This window comes from Panthera uncia, chromosome B4 (genome assembly GCF_023721935.1).
Source record: "Panthera uncia isolate 11264 chromosome B4, Puncia_PCG_1.0, whole genome shotgun sequence".
NCBI classification, from domain to species: domain Eukaryota; kingdom Metazoa; phylum Chordata; class Mammalia; order Carnivora; family Felidae; genus Panthera; species Panthera uncia.
The window spans coordinates 20,390,138-20,401,258 of record NC_064809.1 but is presented as its reverse complement, the minus strand read 5'-3'; the positions used below and the strand labels follow the sequence as shown (position 1 = coordinate 20,401,258).

Genomic DNA, 11,121 nt, shown 5'->3' with positions numbered 1-11,121 from the left:
ATTCCCCCCCCCCCAAAAAACTTTAACCCCCCCCAGCCTTGCCCCCCCCCCCGCCCCGCCTCCCTCCACACCCTCACCCGGGGCTGTTTCTGGTCGGAGGCACCAGGGTGGATTCAACAAAACAAACCATCCGTGCGTCCGTGTGAGCATCGCCCACCTCCACAGCTTTCCAATTCAATTATTTCTGAGACAGCAGAGGCCGTTTAAGGATTCAAAAAGCACTCGATTACATTAAAAAAAAAAAAAAACAACTAGAAAAGCTAAAAAATAAAATATTAAAGGAGATCAAGTAAGTTAAGGCGGCTGGCAGCTCTTTCCTGCGGCCGACACTCAGGCTCCCATTCGAATGAAAAAGGTGGGGAGGAAAATGCAGATTTTGTCCTTTCTTTAATTGATATGGGGAAAAAAAAAAATCGCCAGCGGTCCCCTGCGCGGTCCCCGCTGAGGGCGGCCGGGCGGCCATTCAGGAGAGGCCGTTTCGCAACAGCTCTTTTACTGCAGACAAAGCCTCCTTGTAAGTCCCTCTGCTGCCCCCGAATAACCACGTTCGGAGTAAGAAAAATAGAGCTGCTGCGCCCGTCAGGCAGCCAGACAATAGCGGCGGGCGGGCCGCTCCACGCCACAGGGCAAAACACCATCATCTTTGTCTCCACTGCGTCCCTAAGATGAAGTCTCCAGATACTATCGTGGCGACGCGGCCGCGGAGGGGGAAACGACCGCGGCCCGCCGACCTCATCCGTTCCCTTCTGGGGGCAGGGCCGCGGCGGCCACCTCTGGAAGCGGAGGCCCGCGCGCTTCGCCGTCGCCCCTCGGGCGGAGGAGGCAGCGCGGCGGCGTCGCTTGGCGCCGCGCCCACGCCGACGACCCGGCTCCCGCGCCCGGTGGCCGAGGCGGGAAGTAGCGCCGTCCGCGCGCGGAGGGAAACGCCGGGGCGGCGCGGGGTGAAGCGCCCAGGCACGCGGCCCGATCGGCGGCCCGCGCGGTGACGCGGCCGTGGCGGTAGCTGCGGCCGCCCCTCCGCGCCCCCCGGAACTCCGCGGCGGTGCCGCCTCCGCTCGTGGAAGTGGCCGCGGCGGGCCGCTCAGCGGCAGCCGGCTGCTCCCCCGAGGCCGGCGGCTGGGCCGGGGGCTCCGACCTCGGGGAGCCTCCGTGCGGCCTCAGTCCCGAGCTGTCCGGCCCCAGCCTGTGCGAGGCCAGGCCCCATCCGCCCCCTGGAGCTGGACGGCAGGTGCCGCAGGTCGGGCTCCGGAGCGTGGTGTGCGGAGCCGCCGGGCTGACCGACCGGCGGGAGTCGGCCTGGGGCCCCTCCCCAAACTCCACGGCTGGGCTCCCTGAGCCTTGGGCCCCTCCACGGTGAAGCAGGATGGTTGTGAGCATTCCAGGTGAGATCATGCAGGTAAACATACCCGACCCTTAGCACACATGGTAAGTTCTCCAAAACGGAGGCAAGAGGGACGTACCGTTAATACATGCAGCAACATGGACGGAGCCGAAAAACCTTGTGCAGTGGGGGGAAAGGTAAACACGAATGGCCTCAGTCTGTATAATTCTGTATGTGACATTCTGGAAGAGGCAAAACTGTGGTGACGGAAAGCAGTTGCCTGGGATGGAACAAAGGAGCGGATGGGAACTTTTGGGGGTGGTGGAACAATCCCACATCTTCATAGGAATGAATGGTGGGTGTAAGACCTGTAGTTGACGTTTATCGCGCCGTAGCCTCCAAATGGGTGAATTGTATTATATTCAAATTACACCTCAAGAAAGGGGGAGAAAAGAGTTAAAGTAGCGTCTAGGGAGAGTGGAGGAATAAGGGACACGTTGGCTTACAAAATCTGAGACCTAAAATGTGTGCTCTCTCTGAATTGAGGGACTCCTCCCCTAAGAATCAGTGAACACCACCACTAGGAATAGGATACCAGACCCAGTTTCTGCAACTCCCCAGATTTGCTCAGTACCCCCCCCCCCCAGCCCCCTTAGCCTCTTGCTCAAATGCAGAGGCCTGGCCTCTGCTTCTGTGGCTTCTTGGGACATCAGCCCTCTAGTTAAGAGTCAGGCTTCAGCGCTGCCTCTCTCATACCTGGGTTCTGATGGTAGGAGGCTCTGGCTCCTCCCATCAGTCCTAGATTCCGGTGAAAAACCTTGAGGTTCAGCATGCTCTTGCTTCCCAGGCAGTAGCCTGCAGAGGTCATGTGGCATACCCAGGAGAGTGGGGGCATTAGAGCCCCATGAGGCAAACTTGCACCAAAAAGGACAGAAAGCAAGAAATAGGCAGCATGTAAACTCCTATTTTTCCATAGACAGACGATCTCAAGATAGGATGGCTTTGTATGGTTTGTCTGGAAGCCCTCCTTTGGGACTGAGCAGTCAGCTGTACTTTCTTGTGAAGTTGTCTTCAGCCCAGTGATGTGCTGCCTTGTATTTGCTTTCTTTGCATTTCCCCTAGCCCTTGCTGCCCTGGGATTGTACCTCCTAATAAAATCTTAGCACTTAAACTTGGCCTCAGGCTCTGCTTTCTAGGTAATCCTTCAGCAGCATTTAGGCTTTAGGTCTGTGCTTTACTGAAAATTTCACAGCCACAGTAACAAACAAAATTGAGGTTATTTTTGGCTCTGGCTTACTGTCCTGTTAACCCTAAATTGTTTTAAAAGGCAACCAGTTAAGACCAATACTGAATACATAAATTTATATATACACGCCTCTGTTTGAAGTCCATAGAGATAAAAGTTTGCTTTTTCATTTAGTGGTTCCTTAATGTCTCAAGAGCAAATTCCTAGAGTACAGTCACTTATATGTTTTAAACATTTGGAAGCTTAAAAAACTTAAAATGCAAGTAGGTGCAAAACAAATATATATATATATACACATACATACAATGTATGTATGTGTATATATATGTATACATGTATGTATACGTGTATATATATATCTACACGTATATGTATGTGTATGTATACATATATATAAACATGTTTTCCATCATGATCATAAAATTGTTCACTGGGGGTGTGTCTAGTTATATGTTTTTGGTTTATTCGTAAAGCCATGTTCTGTCTTTCCTAAAATTTTATGTAAAAGCCTTTAAAGCAATTTTTTCAGGAATGCTTTCAAAACAGATTTTCTTTGCATTATTTTAAATATTGAAGACTTCAATAAGTTTGCATTTTTAATGATAACAGCCACTTGCTTTTGGCCTGTTTATTGCAACTCTGTCAGACCTTTCTGTTTCCTCCGACCTGCCTTGCCAACCATCTGTAACTTGGTCAACAGTTATTTGAGATGGGACTGGCCAGGTTCATCCTTTAAAAAGGACATTTCTACCTTCTTGACCACAAAATTCTTCCTTTCCTGGCCATTTAAATACTGTTACATAATCTACAAACACGTGGATCTGGTGATCTGCTACGTATGTTGGCAAAGGTCACACCTGCAAATCTACGTTTCTCTAGGCACATTATTTTTTATTACTTCTTTTTATTGCTTATAATCTGGCCTATCAGAGTGTTAAAAGTTGTTTTAAAAAAATGTTCTGCCTTCATCTACATCATCATAGTGAATTGACTTTTGCAGAGAACACTTTGTCATCCTTTCATGTGAACACTTTTTAACCTTTGCATTTGAAATATCTACTTTTTTATTTGACGCTAACTTCAATTACAAGCAAGTAAGAAACCAGGCTGACGCGGAAGGCGTTTAAACACATTTTCACCAAACGAAAAATCATTTAAAAATATCTTTGGTTACAGATTGCCGTGTGAGAGGACATCCCATTAAGCAAATGGTGAGAGCTACTCTTTAAATCCTGTCACTTGATTCTTTTCAAATTTATGAGGGTAGATAATGTTCTAGCAAAAGCAAATGTACTGGTTTTATATGTACAAAGAGGTGTTGGCCCCTTCAGAATAGGCCACAAGCTTGCTGCAACTGTATTTCCATTAGTCAAACATTTAAAAAATTCTTTAGAAATTTGCCACAAGGGACGGAGTCACATTTTTTTAAATGCCATCATCACATCAGTGATAGAAAAACTTCCTCCTCTAAGAGTAGATTTAATTGTTAGAAATACCCAAAAGTCCTTTGAAACTATACCAACCTTAGTAACGCTGTTTAGCAGGGGGAAATCCAACAAGAACGAATAGAAATAAGTGAACTTAGTAATACTTACAAAAAATTAAACTTTGAGAAAAGGAGAATTAAGGAAGGATTGAAGGAGAAATCAGTGAATTAGAAAACAACAAAAAACAACTATGGAATCAATTCTAAAAGTAATTTCTTAGGAAAAAAATAGGAAGAAAGAGAAATATCTGGCAAATCTATTTAATAAAGAGAAGATACAAATTTTTAAGAAGAGAAAGGAGATATAATAGCTGTGGAAAAATTTTTGGTTTTGTTTTTTAATTATATGAGAATACTATGTATAGTTAGCTATGAGCTAATACATTTTTTTCTGGAAAAACATAAATCACCCAAACTGAATCAAGAAATAGAAGAAAATAAGTAGATCAGAATTGGAGAAGAAATCAAATAAGGCTCAGCCCTATAGGCAAATCATTGCAAATTTCGAAGGACTTTCTAAATGCATAAAGATGTAAAAATTTAACCCATTTTATGAAGCAAATATAATTATTGTAAAGCCTATCAAATATTACAAAAACACTCAAAACATACAAACTCATATGAAATTCAATGCCAAATTCTCCTTGAATATATGAGCAAATTAGGGGCACCTACCTGGCTGGTTCAGTTGGTAGAGCGTGCAACTCTTGATCTCAGGCTTGTGAGCTCAAGCCCCAGGTTGGGTGTAGAGATTACTTAAAAAAAATAAAATCTTAGGAAAAAAAAAGAAAGTTAAATAAATTCAATGAAGTTCATTTTTAACATGGTCAGGTAGCTTTTATTCTAGAAATGTAAGGAATTTTAATAATAGGAAAATAATAGAAATAACATCATACATTTAGGTCACAGATGAAAAACATCCTATCTTAATAGATGATAAAAGTCTTAACACTTCTGATTAAAACAACAACAAAATTTTTAAAAACGTCTTAGTAAATACTAAATCGATAGCCAACATCATATCCTTTAATAAGGTTTTATAAAAATAATAAAGCTGATGGTAAGACATCCAAATTGTAAGGAAGAGGGGAAAATGTAGAGTTAACTCCTCAACCTCCCATTCCCACTCTTCATTCTCCCTCCCCGAGGTGACCTCTATTAACAGTTTCTTACATATCCTTCCAGAAAGTTTCCTGGCACATAAAAGTATCTGACCATCCCCTTTGAAAAAAAAAAACAAACCAGAATCATACTCTACATATTGTTCTGCACTTGCTATTTTCATTGTATAAAGTACCTTGGATATTTTTCCACATCAGCTTATAGGTCTACCAAAATTTTTCATAAAGCTGGGCATTATTATGTGAATATGCCATACTTTTTCATTCACCTATTGGGGAACATTTTGTCTATTTTCTAGTTTTTCAAAATTATATACAATTACAGTGAGCATTCTTAAATATCTATACCCGGGGCGCCTGGGTGGCTCATTCGGTTAAGCGTCCGACTTGGGCTCAGGTCATGATCTCGCGGCTTGTGAGGTCGAGCCCCACGTTGGTTTCTGTGCTGGCAGCTCAGAGCCTGGAGCCTGCTTTGGATTCTGTGTCTCCCTCTCTCTGCCTCTTCCCCAGTGCGCGCTTTGTCTCTCTCTCTCTCTCTCTCTCTGTCTCTGTCTCTGTCTCTCAAAACTAAATAAACATTAAAAAAAAATCTATGTCCATTGGTGATATAGGATTAATGCTTAGCAGTGGAATTGCTGGACCCATTTTTGGATAGATATCTCCAAATTAGCATCCAGAAAGGCTAGATTAATTTATAATTGCACTAAAAGTGTATGCAAAAATGTTGATAATTGTTGAAGCTAGGTAATGGGCACATGAGACTTCATTTTAGTATTCAGTCTACTTTTATGTGTCTTTTAAAATTTCAGTACTTAATGGTATGACAAGAGGTATGAAGATGCCTGCTATTAATACTGTTCTTTAAAATTATGCTAAAATAGTTCTATAATAAGACATGAGACAGAAATAATAGGTAAAATATTGAAAAGCAGAAGAAAATTTACTTTTATTTGCAGATGATACTTTTGCCTAGAAAACTCAAGAGACTTGATTGAAAAGTTCTTATTAAAAATAGCTATTACCAGAGCGCTCGGGGGGCTCAGTCAGTTAAGCATCAGACTTTGGCTCAGGTCATGATCTTGGGGTTCGTGGGTTCAAGCCCTGTGTCAGGCACTGTGCTGACAGCTCAGAGCCTGGAGCCTGCTTCGGATTCTGTGTCTCCCTCTCTCTCTGCTCCTCCCCCACTCACGCTGTCTCTCTCTCAAAAAATAAGCATTAAAAATTTTTTTTAAAATAACTTTTAAAAGTTACAAATCAGTAACTTTTCCAGTAATCCAGCAATAACCTGTTGGGATATATGTACATTTTTTTAAAGACCCCATTTACATATAAATAGTATTGACAAGAACTAGAAGGGATCTATACCAAAAAAGAGAAAAAACCACAAAAACAAAAATATTTGAGTATATTGAGAAATCTATTATGCTTCTAGATAAATGTATCTATTCCTTGGGAGAAAAAAAAATATCGATTAGATGGTCACTTCCTACTAAACAAATACATCCTAGATGGATTAAAGAGACAAATGTGAAATGAAGCTGTAAATGAACTAAAAATCTAAGTGGATATTTAAGTGATTTTTTTTTGATGGAAAAAGCTAACCACAAAACAATAAAGATATCATATAGATACATTTGCTTAAGCATTGAGAACTTCTATATGTCAAAAATGATAAAAGTACTAAATAATAAGTTGAGAAGTAGAAAGGCATTTGTCATAAATATCATAAAGTGGCAGAGTTAGTATTTGCACAAAGGTCCTTAAAAGCCTTTTCAAAGAAGAAAATCCCAACACTTTAGGCGACAGTAGCATCATTGTATTATGAGTTATGTGCTACGTATTACAGATTCAGATGGAACCACTTTGAGGAAGAAAGTTCATTTGGAAGAATCATCCCATTTTCAGAAAGCCAGGTTTTTGTTGTTTGTATGTTTTGTTTGTTTCCACGTCATTTCATGTGATGATAGTTGGATCACAAATGCTTTTTGCTCCAGTTTCTTTTTCAAAAGCATCCCTGTCTCCTCTGATAGATGGTTTTACTGTCCCCATTTTCCAGAGTAGGAAGGGTTTATCTTTGTGGCTTTAAGTACAAATAGGCAGCAACTGAAATAGCAAGATAAACAAATCATTCAAAATAACGTCATCAGAGGAGAAGCCAAGGCGAGTGAACAGGACTTAAGAAAGGGGCAAAAGTTAAAAGTGCCTGCCAGTTACACGTGTGCTCAGGATTCTTACGTCCTGCCCCATCCTTAGCTGTCTCGGACCATGCCCAAAGGATATAGCCTGGCTTTCCGCAGTGCCTAAATGAGGACAGGTCCCGAAGGCCCAGGGCTGGAGAGAGACGAAGCTGTGTGGAATTAGCTGATGCCTGCATTTGTGCTAACACTTACCGGGGCTTAAAACCGGGACCGTTCCAAGCATGTTCTGACCTTGTAATACGCAGGAGTTGTCTCCTGTAACCATCACCGAACAACCCCAGGATTTAGGTACATTTATGATGTCCAGTTTTCACATTAAGAAACTGGAGTGCAGGAAAGTTAAGTAGCTTGCTAAAGTTCTCATAGCTAGAAAATGGTATTTGAACCCGGCAGTTGGAGCTGGAGCCCAAGCTCCGTGGCCAATGTAACCACGTAGAAAGCCCTTTCATCCACAGGAGCTCATTTGACCCTCACAACTTTGTGAGCTCAAGAAAAATTCTCCCCAGTTTACACTAAGGCCGTGGGAAGCCAGAAATGGGTTATTGGTTTTAGTAATTTTTTTTTTTTTTTCCAGTGATCTTAAAGAAGCTGACAGCAGAGCTTGGATGGGCATGAGATAAGAAATGACTGCAAGGGAAACAAGCCTTAGAAGGCTTGGATCAGGGAAAGAAATGGCCTGAACTTTTAGAGGAAGCACAATCTGCATGGATGGGAAGGGGGCTGGGGACAGGCCAGGGGAGGTTATCCTGAGCCCAGCCAGCTCCGGAGCCCTCAGGTTCATAAGGATGCGAGGTGATAAACAGGGAAAGAAATCACACCCATCGTGTGGAACTCGTCTACCCTTCCGGCAAGACTAGCTCCCTACTCCACGTCACCGTTTGTCTAAGAATCCTGTTGTTAATTTATGCCTCTGTTTATGTACCTGGCCTTTGCCAGTGCAGGTAACAAGCTAGGAGTTGTGGAAATCGCCAAACACAGCGTCCATTGCACGATAGGATTTTCACCTAGTTTTTAAGTACAATCATGACCACAAAGTTTAGACAAATAGCTTTAGAATTTCCTTACATATAAGCAAAATAGTATTGGTTAACTTCTGAACTTGTTGCTTGCTTTTTGATTACATTATTTTCTTTTTCCTGCAATGTTGTGAATACAAAGGAACTTGACAAGAAACATGCATGTCCTGAGAAACTTTAATAAAATAATCCAGTTAAATGCCCTGGAAGTCTATTTAAAAGCAGAAAAATAAAGAATTATTTTGCTATATGACTGTCACCTACTCACTTATCTGCTGGGGAGGCGGGGCAGGGGCAGGGGCGCCTGGGTGACTCAGTCGGTTAAGCATCTGACTTCGGCTCAGGTCATGATCTCACAGTTCTTGAGTTCAAGCCCTGCGTTGGGATCTGTGCTGACAGCTCAGAGCCTGGAGCCTGCTTCAGATTCTGTGTCTCCCTCTCTCCCTGCCCCTTCTGTGCCCTCTGTCTCTCTCTCTCTTTTAAAAAAGTAAACATTAAAAAAAAATTTTTTTAAGTATTTATCTGCTTGTGTTCAAGTCTGAATTGATAGGTATCAAAAAAGAGAAATACATACTCATTTCACAATATTCTTAAAGGCAGTATGCACCATCACCTCCAATGGAAATTCTTTTACCTACTGTAAATTACAGCATTAACCTAAAATTTAATGTAATGTTATATCAGTATCATAAGATTCATCATAAGAACACTGTCATTACATTTTCTTAAATAAATTTGCATCTAAATCATCTCTCAAAAGTGAGTAAATTCCATGTGATAAATCCTTCCAACTTCTCTTTCCTACTCCAAACACACATTCTTGTATAATTTTTGGCCATCAAAATCTTTCGGTGACCTGTAGCAACCAAACAGGTTTCCAGTATTTGATCTCAAATAGTTAAAGATAAAAAATGGGGGATTGTTCAGGCTGAAATATTTGGCTATGCCTCAGGGGGAAAAAATAAAAGGTGCTCTTAATCCATGGTTCTAACAACATTGTTCTGATTTTTTTTTTTTTTTTTTTTTTTTATTGCTGGTGCTGGCATGAATGAAATGTAGGCTGATTCATCTAATGGGAATTTGAATGCTGGTGGAAAACTGTACAGAAAATCCAGGTGAGTTGAAGGAGAAAGAGATCAGGGATCTGCGAGGAAAATTCAGTCCGAAAATGGGGACAGGCTCTGTGAATGCAGGAAACAAACGCAACCGGTTTGGACTCTAGTATTTGAAGCCTGCGAAAGGCCAGGGACCTAGGACCCCAGGATGGGAGAAAAGCCGAGGGTGAAAAGTTTCTGAGCTGACTATTAAATAGATGTAACTCACAGGCTAGTGTGCCCATGTGGGATTTTAATTACTCAGACATCTGTTTGGCGAAGTGTACTACTAAATGGGGATCAAATACAGAGATCAAATTACGTGGGGAGGAGAGTGGAGATGCGAATCCAGACTCAGAAAGGAGAGCTGTCGGCCAGGGAAAGACCAGTCCCGGCTTTACATCTCCCCAACAGAGAAGCAATTATTTTAGATGTGGGGCTGGTTAGCATCTTAGGTCATGAATTTAATTAAATAACCCTCGAGTGGCAGAAAACAGAACAAACCACCGTATTTAACTGTCAGTAAGACATGCTGCAAATAAATGGTCCAGATTCTTCTTCCTTCCCTCCTCCCACATTAGATTTGGTGTAGTTTCTTAAATTCGCAACTCACCTCCCTTTCCCAATCTAGCCCTTCCTTCCCGGGGGCGTCCAGTAAGCTCATCGAAGTAGATGGCTTGGGCCAGAGACAAGATTTGACTTCTAACGTTTTCGTGATGAGATACTTGGGAAGGTGGAGAGAAGGGACGAGGATTAAGTCACCATTTGAGTTCCTTTCTTGGGCTCCCTGCAAATGGCTGATACTTCAGAGCAATATCCTGGAATCAAAAGACTCCACGGCCCTTTTGTTGGCAGTTAGCACCTTGGAAAGAAAAGAAGCTGAGGGAGGGAGACTCAAAACAAGTGGTTGGAGCAAGCAGAGAAGAGAGGAAGAGAAGGCGTTCAGCTTTTAAAATGAATATTTAGGGGCGCCTGGGTGGCTCAGTCAGTTAAGCATCTGACTCTCGATTTCGGCTCCGGTCAAGGTCTCAGGTTCACGAGATTGAGCCCCATATCGGGCTCTCCCATCCTCTCTCTCTGCCCCTCCCCTGCTCTCTCTCTCTCAAAATAAATAAGCTTTTTTTAAAAGAATGAGTATTTAAAACCCACCCTTACTCGGCACTGCCCCTTGCAGTCCTCTGCACGGCTCCATCAGCAGCCCCCTTGCCTGTAGCTGAAGAAAGGGGATTATTTTTAGAGCCTTCACCCGAACTCTCCACTCAGCTGTCCTTCCCACCTCCCGCCACTTTCTTCAGCGACGCCAAAATTCTCCACGCAGCCAACTTAGAGACGCTGGTTTCCTCTAACGTGCATTTCTTCTGTTTGCAAATAACAGAAACCAGCTGGAGAGAACCTAAGTAAAAGTGTAAATTTACTGGAAGGATACTTAGGATCTCGTGGAATCCAGGGAAGAGTCGAACAACCACGCCTTCCTCTGGGAGGGTTGGCCCAGGAAGTCCACTGGTTCCTGCAAAGCACTGCCATCAGTGGCTCAGCTGCCACCTGCCACTCACTGTCTCTCTGTCAAATCCGAAATTCCCTGGAGAGTTCGACACACACACACACACACACACACACACACACACACACACACACACAC

General features: G+C 43.0%; 1 long non-coding RNA gene across 1 annotated transcript; it reads left to right on the top strand.

Annotated features, from left to right (window-relative positions):
- Positions 1-944: 944 nt before the first annotated feature.
- LOC125918630 (uncharacterized) lies at positions 945-11,115 on the top strand. The gene is made up of 5 exons (XR_007456519.1): positions 945-1,382; positions 3,744-3,778; positions 7,021-7,100; positions 9,448-9,503; positions 10,858-11,115. It is a non-coding gene; the product is annotated as an uncharacterized LOC125918630 (long non-coding RNA).
- Positions 11,116-11,121: the final 6 nt, after the last annotated feature.